Source organism: Peromyscus eremicus, chromosome 5, assembly GCF_949786415.1.
Source record: "Peromyscus eremicus chromosome 5, PerEre_H2_v1, whole genome shotgun sequence".
NCBI lineage: Eukaryota > Metazoa > Chordata > Mammalia > Rodentia > Cricetidae > Peromyscus > Peromyscus eremicus.
The window spans coordinates 4,043,702-4,055,073 of NC_081420.1; the positions used below are offsets into that span (position 1 = coordinate 4,043,702).

The 11,372-nt window shown below is 49.1% G+C and overlaps 1 pseudogene; it reads left to right on the forward strand.

Moving 5' to 3' along the window:
* The first annotated feature begins 559 nt into the window (after window positions 1-559).
* LOC131910880 (spermatogenesis-associated protein 31D1-like) lies at window positions 560-6,490 on the forward strand (annotated as a pseudogene).
* The last annotated feature ends 4,882 nt before the right edge of the window (window positions 6,491-11,372 follow it).

Here is an 11,372-nt window from a genome sequence, read left to right on the forward strand (position 1 = left end):
ACCCTGATTTGTCAAAGGGTATACTAGAGCATAATCAGTCTTAATGCAATTAAATGTTCACTAACTGCAGGAAAATACATAGTATACAGTTATATCCAAGAAGACATGATTCAAGAAAACACATGTAATATTTGTATCTGTTTTGTGATTTGACTCTGTCCCTCTGACGAAAGACATTCAAGGCAGACTCAGATGAGAACACTTAATAGTTGACATTCACAAAGATAAATACAATAGGCAGAGAGGAAAGCAGTTCTGCAGATGACACACATATGAGAATATCTGAGACCACACCATGTGGCACTGGGAACTGCTGAGGTCCAAATCAAGCTCTCCAAACAGCAAGGGGGCCGGGTTGATGACAGAGCAAACAGAAAGTCCCCTGAGGAACATGGTGTGAGGAAAGAAGAGAGGGAAGAGGGGAGCAGCAGGGTTGGGCAGAGGGCTCTGAAGAGCTGCCTGGGGGTGGGGGAAGAGCTGAAGACACACCCTCATCCCCACCCTCAGAAACCCTTGTGACTCTCCTGCTCTGTGATGCAGGCTTGGGACTCTAGTCAAGCCCATGAAGCCTCAGAATCAGTCACCTTAGGCAGCCATGCTGTTTACACTATGGAGAACATTCTCTCATCTCTGAATGGCCTCACTGAGGCATGGCTGACCTTTGGTTCACCTTCCTATCATATAGACCTCAACTTCACCTTACTGAGTGGGCTGGGGCTGCTGCTTCTGTACATTTGCTACCTGATATTAAAACTGGTTTTACCATCACTATGGAAAAAGAAATACACCCAAAAGGTAAGGAAGCATAGTGAGTTCCCAAGAGAGTCTTCCTTGTGAGCTGCACTTCTGTCCTCAGGCTATGGGATGAGCTTGGCTGTCAGAGGGATATCTGAGATGGAACACTGAGGAGAGAGGAGGGTAGGGTAGGAGAGGGGAGGAGGGGGGAGCAGAGGGGGAAGAGGGAAGGGGAGGAGGAGGAGAGGAGGGGGGAGGAGAGAAAGAAGGGGAAGAGGGGAGAGGGGAGGTGTAGGAGGAGAAGAGACCACTGTTCTAGTAGGCACGAGAGGGATTCAGGGAGGACTAAGGTTTCTGTCTGGTGCCCACAGTACACCTTCCTCTCTGTGTGTGGCTGAAGTTTCCAGGACAAAGTCCAAAACTGGCCCTAGTGGCTTGGCTACAGTCTTGTGCTCTCAGAATGAGACCAGCCTCTCCTGACACTTGATCCCATGATCCATTCCCACATCATATGTCCCCTCAACTACCTTCTTCCATGATGAACTGGCCAGGACCACAGTGCTGAATGTTGGCGATGTCTCTGAAGAGAGCATGGAACCCAATCTTTGACCCTACGACTCAAAATCCTTAGGAGGAGCCCAGCTGTAAACTCTGTCCTCAGAGAGAACACCACATTGTCCTTTAGTTTTCCAAAGGAGGAGAGTGAAGATAACTGGTCACCTTCACGGTTAATATTAAAACAAGCTCTCTTCAGCAGACCTCAGGGTGTGCCTGGGCAATGGAGTTCTGAACAGCTTAGGAAGGGCAGCAAAACCAGTAAGTCCCATATGCTTATTCTACCCTTGTTGTTAACAGCTGCAGGAGAAAGCCAAGGAAACCAGGGGATCACTTAAAGGTAGGTGTCTGCCTTTGACCTCATCTTCCCAGGCTCCCCATTGTGTCCTTTCCGTAAAGGTACAGGTCTAGGATCTGAGGATGTCACTTGCTGTACACAGTCCCTTAGTCAGGAAAGAGAGACTCATGAAGACGGTCAGTCCTCAGACACTTCTCTGAGTCCCCACTCCATTCCTTCATGCCTATGATGCCGTGGCAGTCGTGTGCAGTGGGCACAGCCCCTTGGGGCTCCTGTGAGATGTGGGGGAGGGAGGACTGGCTGCTTTGGAGCACAGGTCATGTTTCCTGGCCTTGTGTCCAGTGCTTCATTCCTGGGAGCTCAGACAGCTGTGAGGAAACCACTGATCAGTGTTTCCTGCAGTGGTTTTGAGCATCACTTGGGGCAACATAGGTGGAGGGATTTGCAAATGAAGCTGCACAGGTGTGAACGTTCTGAGTGTTCTCGTGGACTGCTTGTCATATTTACAGGTTCTCTTAAGTGCTTTTCTGTTCTTTCTTTTTTAAAGTGTTATATATTTATTATATGTCCAGGGTGTATTGTCTGAATGTGTATCTGTGCACCGCATGCATGCCTGGTGCCTGCAGAGGTGAGAAAAGTGTACCATCTGCTCTGTAATTGGCCCTGCAGATGGTTGTGAGCAGCCATGTGGGGGCTGAGAACTGAACCAGGGTTCTCTAGAAGAATCTCTAGTGCTTTCAGCCCCGAGCCATCTCTCCAGCCCCTTGAGTGTTTAAAGTATTCCTGTGTGACACTCCTGTTTCTACTTTCCTTCTGTAGTAGGCATGATACTGCTTTTCCTGGTGGGAGAACTGGCCAGGGAGACACTGAGGAAGGGCTGCAGACAATCCTTCCCGGGTCTCCACCCTGGCCAGCAGGCTTTTCTTTTCATATGCTAGGCTTGGCTAATGCTCTGAACTTTTGTCTCCTTACAATCCCCCCAGGCAAACCATATGATCCCACAGGCTTTCAGCAACTGCTATGTCCAGATTTCCTCTGCAATGTCTGTAGCAAAGTCTCAGGTCAGCTGCCTGCTCTCTCAGGCTGCCCTGAAAGATGGTACTGCCTTGGTGACTCAGTTCCCTTCTACAGCTTTTGTGACAGAACCCCTGTCCAGTCTGTCCTGTCATTTCCCAGCAGTACCTCCGGTTCCAGAAGCACCACTCCAACCTTCAGCATCCCCTCCCCCATCTAACCAAACCAAGCCTCGGGATGGCTTACCTTCTTCTACAACGCTCGACGCCTCTCTGTCATCACAAGCTAATGCTCCCTTAAACCCTGCAGTGTTATTGAACCACATCCCATGCAAACCACTTGCTTCTCTTCCACCTGAGTAGCACAGTTAGTTCTCCAACTAGAAGCTTCCCTGTCTCTGGTGGAGAGCCCTAGGGAGCCTTCCTCTAGTCCCAACAGCCAAAGGCACTGTCTATAAAGGATAGACTCTGTCAGCGTCATCCCAGCCCTGGTCCTTGACTGAGTTGGAACATTCTATTAACCAACAGCCTGTAAACCCGAAGGCTCCCCAGGCCTCATATCAGCGACTTACAAAGGCCCACACTGTAAATCCCAGAAATCGTTCATCTCCCAACCCTAATGTCTTGGCAATCTTCAAGAGGCAAGAGAAAAGGGAGACTAATTTCACTGCCTCTGAATGTAAGAAAGAGAAAACAGAATCTTTTTCAATGCCACTAAATACTAAAAGGAAAGTCTCAGCATCAATAGCTGGTCCAAAAAACTTGGAAATCTCCCTTTCTTAGGGTAATGGAAAAGGCAATCCAATGGACCCTTCACCTACACCAGCAGCCCTCTCATCCTAAGACCTCTGAAGACCAGTCAGATATCAAGGACACCAAGCTCTTCTGGGGTCTCTCTTCTCTACACAGTGAGTCCCTGAAAAGTGAGGCCAAAACCTCAGGTAACAGTTACTCAGTACGTGCCCATTTCAACAGAATAGCTAAAAACTTCCACAGATAATAAATCTTCTGCCCTTACTCACCCCATACCTCTGTCCTTGCCTGAGAGTGAGCTACAGGTCTGGCTGCAAACATTACCCCAATCTTAGACAAAGCCTGACTGTCATGGCAAGTCTGAGGCCAAGCCTCAGCATCTAATCCAAGTCCTGCCACCATCTCCTCTATCCCAGCTTAGCATCTGTGGGCGGATTTTCATAGATCCCAGGATGAGGCACAGCCTCTCGGCCCGTCTGAAATTCCCCAACTGGAACCCAACCTATTACAAAAAGCACTGGAAAGTTTGTTGGTTTTACCCACTGTGATCCAAAGGTCCCAAGAAGTCTTCTGTCCCCCCACCTCCTAAGGTCTCCTCCATTAGAAAGTCATTCAAGGTCTGTGCTCCCAAGTCCATCCTTCTGGCAAACTTCCCCCTCACTGGAGAAGTCTGGAGGAAACTAGAGCATCACATCTGAAAGACACTCATCCAACAGCTCTGGGGCTGCCACACAGGATCTGGGAGTCCCTGTCACTCATGAGTCCTCAGTCAGAGCCCCCTGAGTTCCCTGAGCCATGGAGCAGCCGTGGACTCTCATGGATCTTTCTCTACAAGCACAATGTTGGCAGAAACCCATTAAACTTCAGGCTCAGCCAATCTGAAAGCTTCCGTAAAAACCATGGAGACTCACACTCTAAAGGAGAAAGACATCCAAGTTCAGACACATGGTCCAGGGATAGACCAAAAGATCATCTCCAGAGAGACTCCAATGAGGCTACAAAAAGCAGTCGCACACTGATTCTGAGACAGACCTAGAACTTCAGCCAGGGAATCTGTCTGGAAAGTTTTCAAAGGCTTCATGGGTCAAACAGTGCCAGAAAGAATGTGAAACTTTCCTGCAAGAATATCTGAACAGGAAAACGAAAGAAATCCAAGAGAGTCAGATCCCTAGCACTGTGGTGAGATCACGGCATTCTGTCAACATGGCACAGCCTCCACCTGAGACGCCCCCCAGACAAGGGAAAGATCTGGCACCATTGGCAGGTGAGGAAGACCCACTGGGAAAACACCAGCGTAGTTTGTCACTTAGTCCTAGCAAAGAAAAGATGCTGGAGGAACACATTAAAACCTTTGGCAGGAGGATGACATTTGGTCTTCCCCAAAGAGTGGAGGAGTCCTTCGAGTCCTATGCGACTAAAGTGGAGCCATCTCATTTTTTCTCTAAGTTCCACATTCCCCCCCACACCGTTTCTGGAGTGGATTCTGGCCAGTCCTCCAGGTTCCTGCCAAGAAACCCCAGTGGAGACCGACTGGGGACAATGAATTTCATGCCCATCCAGGAAGTGCCTCTCCCTGCTTCCTCGCCTGTGAGGCAGATGTGGGCAACGTCTGAGAACAAGAAGGTGTTTGTAGACAAAGACCTTAGCACAGCTCAAAGAGGCAGAGCGCTGATCCAGCCCCGGACACCCAGTATGGTAGACAAAGGCAGCCTGCCAGAGTCTGGATCAGACACTAGACACAGCCCAGAGCTGCCCATGAGACCAGACGGGCCAACAGATGAGAGACTGGTTTCCAGCACCAACACACAGGGGTCTCAGGGGGCAAGGATGGGCTCCATGGCTGAGGGGTCCAGAGATCTACTCAAGGGAGAGGAACTCCCTGGTCTTCACCCACAGTCCACTAGGATCTTGACAGCCACCTAAGGCACCTACTCCCCAGGGAGCCGTGGGACTCCATGTCATTCCCTGCAGGGAACAGTTCCCTACAACCCTGAGACATCTGACTGTGAAAGTCAGGTGCCCAGAGGAGTCATGTTGCTCTCAGTGAGTGGGCAACCCATCCAGGTGGCAGGCCTGCCTGAGGTGCCCTCAGCCTCAAAAGAAATGACTTCCAAACGCCAGGGCCCCTCCAGTGGGGACATGGCAGCTTCTCAGGTACTGCAGGTGCACTTGTCCACTGTGGGAGTCAGCGTGGAGCCAGGGCAGGGGCCCTGGTTCCCTGCACATGTCTCAGGCAAGTGCCAGAACAGGGAGTGTCCCCCAGCTGCCAAGGGAGTGTCCCCACTGGCAGCTGAGGCAGGAAAACTTGGTGGAGGGGATGCAGGCTTAGGGACATCCCAAACCAGAGGGAAGGAGTACTCTGTTCAGGGCAGGGCACCAGAGGAAACACATGGACACACATCCTCACCAGCGCTGTCACCTAAGGTGCAGCCTCCGGAAAGTCAGTTCACCGACCAGGTGAAGTGCTTCGTGCAGTGGATGTCCCCTGGAAGAAAACACAAAGGGGAGGAAAGGTCCCTGGCCAAAGGCAGCTCCCCATCACCATCTGTGAGGGGCACAAGCCTCATCAAAGAGAGCTATGAGTTTTGTGGGAACCCTGAAGCTCAGAAGTGTGTGAGAAACCCCGGGGCGGTCCTCAGGAAGCAACTAGGGCACAGGCTTGGGGCAGTCATCCCCTGTCCCCAGGCACCTGTGCCTCCCCTCATGGGGCCTGAAGGAACTCAGCAGGAGGTCCAACCCCAGGCTCAGGCAGAGCCTGTCCAGAGGCGTCACTGGACAAGTGCCTGCTGCCAAGCTGTCTGCTCTCACGTGCGAGGGGCCGAGTCCTGCAGCCCAGGACAAGGGCAGACAGCCCCTGAGAGGTGGGGCCCTGCAGGGAAAGCTGAGACAGTGGAGACTTCCCTCATGGATGCTTCCCAGGGAACCCGAGTCCTGCCAAAGTCCTGTCTGTAGGCGCCAAGCTGACCAGAGTGTCTGGGCTGCCCTTCTCTGTGTTGAAGGCAGTGTTGGGAAGTTTGTTTCTATTACCCGAAGAAAATGCCTGTCCAGATTTCCTGGGAATATATTTTCTACCCAACAGTCATTTTCTTCTTTTGCTAACAGTATAATTTTCTCCAATAAATTTTCTGAAAATGTGGCTTTTCCCCCCGATGTGTGGCATGGATTTAGATAACACATGGCTTATACTTAGGAAACGGGACACTCAGTTCATTCAGCGTTATTGACTCTGAATATTCTACAAGATCTCTCTCTTCCCACTGCTCTTACTGAAAGGGGATAGGATATAGCTCCCTAAGAACTTTGTTCCCTCGTGTTTCGTGATGGTAGACACTCCCTACATCTTACTGTATCCTCCATACTGTGTGACAGCCCACACCTTCCTTCTACTGCTCCAGATTCTTGAAAATGGTGGTCTTTTATGTAGTCACCTTGTCTGACAAGGACAGGTAAGTATACTAGAATACAGTGACTCAGTCAACATTTTCAAACAGTTGTTAGTGATCCAAACACCTCCTATGTGCTTCAGCTGAGTTAGGGTCTATGTGATCATGGTAGAAGCTGGGCGGAGGCAATGGCCACTTAGTGCCACTCACACTTGCCAGTGAGACACGCCTACCACAGTGTGTGGCCTGTGGGAACTACTTCCCTCCACACTCCTTTCTGGAGGCCACGTGGAAGATAATTCTTTATATCAAACTGTGACCTGCTTTCAGGAAGTCTCCAAGTAGTCACCTTCCTTTCAAGTTGAGAAAGTGCCACAAGCGAGGAAATGTTTGTGTGAGTCGGTCATTACCTGAAGAAGACACACACATGAACGAGCTTGCTTCAAGCACCAAGATCACATCCCTGATCCCAACATAACACCACTACCGCACCCCACTGCCTGATCCACCTGCTGGCAGTTTCTTGAGTCTGATAAGTGTACCATACAACTTTCTGATGTCAAAGAGTGAGAACCATTGGCTGGACTGGTCTGTGCCAGGCATGAAGTGCTTATTTCAGGGAAGGTGATACAATGCCTCCCACCCATGCTTGATGACAGTGTGTTTTAGTTAGAACAGTGCACACAGTGCCACCTTCATTTGCATGGGCTCCATGGAGCTATGGGAGGACTCCCTTGTGTCACCTGCACTTTAAGGCCCTATAGTGAAGTGGTACAGATGTCTGGGCACAGATTCCCTGGATTAATACGAAATGTTCATTTCCCCAAAATTCCACAGAAGCCCGCCGTTGTTACACACAGATCCCCAGGGAAGAATGAGACAAAATGTCGGGCGAAGATTCTTCACATTTACTGGTATTTCCAGGGCGAGGGTGTCTTGTGGGTGTCAAAGCAAAAACACTTCCACCACTGTGCCCAGGATTTTGTCTGTCCACGCTCTCCTCCCAAGTGATGTCCCTAACCACTGCAGGGACAGGGCTGCAGGACATCAGAAAGTGTGCCAATTGTGTGGAGGCTCTGGAGGAGACAGAGCTTCAGGATTTGTGTAACACACAATTATCCATGTGGCTAGTATAGCCTTTTATCTGGCCTGCCACTCTGCCATCTGGTCATAGGGTCCACCACCTGTGCTGCCGTTCAATATTGCTCCAGGCCTGGAAGGTCACCAGAATCTGTCCCTCTTATGGACAGTCCAACCTTTGACCTTTCCTCCCTATATTTCCAGCATATGCCTACATGTGTTAAATCCTTTCAACTCCGTCTCATTAGTATTCCCACTAACTGCTCTACCCACCACGCTCTTATTCCCATTTCCCCTTGAGGAAGTCCCCAAGAGATTTCAGGCAAGAAACATTCAAAAATCTCTTCCTCCTGAACCCCAATGCAATTGTCTGTTCCTCTCCTGCAAGTTTTCTTGGTAAAATGATGCCCTGTAGTAAAAAACAAAAGACAGAGCTACACTGAGATAAGGGAGCTTCCCGAGTTATGGGCTTTGTGCTGCCCATGACCTCACATCAGCTCTTTGAAAGACCCCAGAAATGAAAGTGGCACATGGGCAGGGAGTTGTTCACTGAGATGAAATCAGCATGGGGAGGGTCTGCAGGAATAAAAAACAATCTTCCACCACTAAGACTGTCTGTGCCTCATAGCCAGGGAAAGGACCAGGTCCCTGACCCTGAAGATGACAATCCACCTCCCCTAGTCAGAGCTGTTCAAGTCCTGGATGGACAAGAGAGAGGATCAAACCTGCATAAACAGTTGTAGACTTCAACAAACAGCCTGATTCTTAAAGGTCCCCCTTCTCCTCCCTCCAAGAATTATGGATCTCACCTAGGCCTGCCTGAAGCTGGCTGTGTCCGGTGTCTTCAGGTGACCCTGTCCCTCCTCCACCCACCTCTGTTACTCATCAATTGTACCTGGTCCCTGGCTGGATTTAGGAAGCACAGAAAGCTGAAAGTTACTCGACACAACTTTGAGCCTGCCCAGTCTCCTTCCCTACAAGAATGGTGGTCTGTCTTCCCCACAAATTTCCCATCTTGGGTGTCTCTCTGAGCTAAACACACTTCAAGATGAGACAAGACTAGGAAAACAGTTCTTTGCTGAAGATGTATAGTTTTGTCTAATATTTAAAGTCCCAACAAATCACAATTCCCATTGTGACCAAAGGACAAACGGAGGACCAAACTGTAAATAAATGTGCAGTCACTGGAACTATTAGAAAGTTAAGGTTATAAGATGAAACACAGATAAATCTTAGTCAAAGTCAGCTTGCCTGCAGAAGGCACTTGAGCAATTAAGTGGGAACTATCAAATGAGCAGTTTTTAAATTATTGAAAGGTACATAAATTGCAGAAGAGTGAGAAAACTCACAAGGTTAGCCCATTAAGAGGCTTTAGATTTCCATTAATTTCTCTTCTGGGAACTCCAGTAGAAACCCCAAATGCCTGGGGCTGTGGTGGAGCTCATGGTCACTCGTCTCTGGTACAGGTGAGGAGGAGTCACTGACATTGATATAGTCCAAGTGCAGCTGTCTTACGTAGCCCTCCCCAGAGTGCACATCCCACGGAAGGCAAGAGTGTGTGCTTGCTTCAGGAGCTAACTCATGCAGAGGCGGCTTTCTCTCTCTACAGAGCTCAGGAAATGTAAGGGAATTGCAAACATGGTAATCTGCCCACCATGGGTCTCTGGAACACAGGCTGTGAGTATTTGTTTAACGTAATTTCTGTCTTAATCAGAAAGACCTCAAAAAAGCTGAAGTCCAAATACTTGCAAGCAGGCATTGAAGAGTGTGTGAAAACATGGATAAAGGTGCAGGCCCATGGAAGGGCCCTTGCCCTGTGTGTGAGTCCTGAGTTCTGTCCTAAGACTACCAAAAAAAAAAAGAGAGAAACTTTTGCTATGTAAAAAAATACATGTTGCCGGGTGGTGGTGGTGCACGCCTTTAGTCCCAGCTCTCGGGAGGAGGAGCCAGGCGGATCTCTGTGAGTTCGAGGCCAGCCTGGGCTACCAAGTGAGTTCCAGGAAAGGTGCAAAGCTACACAGAAAAACCCTGTCTCGAAAAACAAAACAAAACAAAAACCCATGTTAAGGTAATGCATGTTTGTCAAAGGGCTTGCTTATGCTATAAACCACACAATCTGACAGCAATAGAACAAACATCCCCCAAATCTACAATACCAACTTTGTATTTCATTTTGTCAATTTATGATAAATAATCCATCCAATTTGAGCTTCCTCTGAAATTTGTAAGCATATGTTAAGTTTTAGTACTTCCACTATGAGTTTTATTTTTATTTTTATTTTCGAAGAGTTTATTTGGGCTCATGTTTCCAGGGGAGAGTTCATCATGACAGAGGAGGCATGGCAGCAGACAGCAGAGGCGGTGCGGGAGCGGAAGGCCGAGAGCTCACATCTTCACATGCAAACTCCAAAGAAGCAGAGGGACTTGCCCAGTATGCTGTGTGTTGTACACCAGGAAACAGAAAATGAACGTTCCACAGTCAGAACCTAAGTAACTACGGCAGGCTGTTACTTAAGATTCATAGACCTAGCCGGGCGGTGGTGGCGCACGCCTGTAATCCCAGCACTCGGGAGGCAGAGGCAGGTGGATCTCTGTGAGTTTGAGGCCAGCCTGGTCTACAGAGCTAGTCTAGGACAGACTCCAAAGCTACAGAGAAACCCTGTCTCGAAAAACCAAAAAAAAAAAAAAAAAGATTCATAGACCTCTGTGCTGGTTGGGTTTTGTTGATTGACACAAACCTAAACATATCCTGGAAGAGAGAATTTTAACTGAGGAAATGCCTCCATAAGATAGGCCTGTATCTTGATGTGGGAGGGCCCAGCTCACTGTGGATGGTGCCAGCCCTGGGCAAGTGCTCCTGGATGGTATGAAAAATCAGGCTAAGTAAGCCACGGGGAGCAACCCAGCATGAAGCACTTCATGGCCTCTGCGTCAGCTTCTGCCTTGAGCTAACGAATGCCCTGACTTCCCTCAGTAATGGACTATAACCTGTAATATGAAATAAAGCCTTCCTCCAGCAAGTTACTTTTTGCCATGGTGTTTTAGCGCAGCAAAAGAAACCCTAAGACATCTGACACAACTATGCTGCATGCGGGGATGGATCTGTGGGCACGGTAAGTCATGCTTCCAAGTGTGGATGGAACACTGGGCCCGGCTCACTTCACCAAGAGCTGCTAAAAGATGTCTGTGGCACATACAAAAACCCAGATTCCTTGCATACAGAAGATTAGTTGAACAAATCAAATGGGCTCAGTGGAATATGTGCAGTCATGAAAGGGGGAGACCTTTAGAAAATGATCTGGAAGGCCTTCTGGCTGAATGACTGGGGTGAAAAATGAAGTGTAACCAAGCATGTGCTGTACGCGGTCATCTGCGGAGGAAGAGGGAGAGTCTCACAAGAGCCGGCACCAGACAGGCAGTGGTTCTCCTCAGGGAGACAGTTTTTTTGTGGGCACAGAATGGAGTGGGGGAGATGATACTAGTGTCTCACACAGGGATTTGGGACATATTCAAATCGTAGCGAGCTGTTACGATTTGTAAAGGGCAGAGAGACCC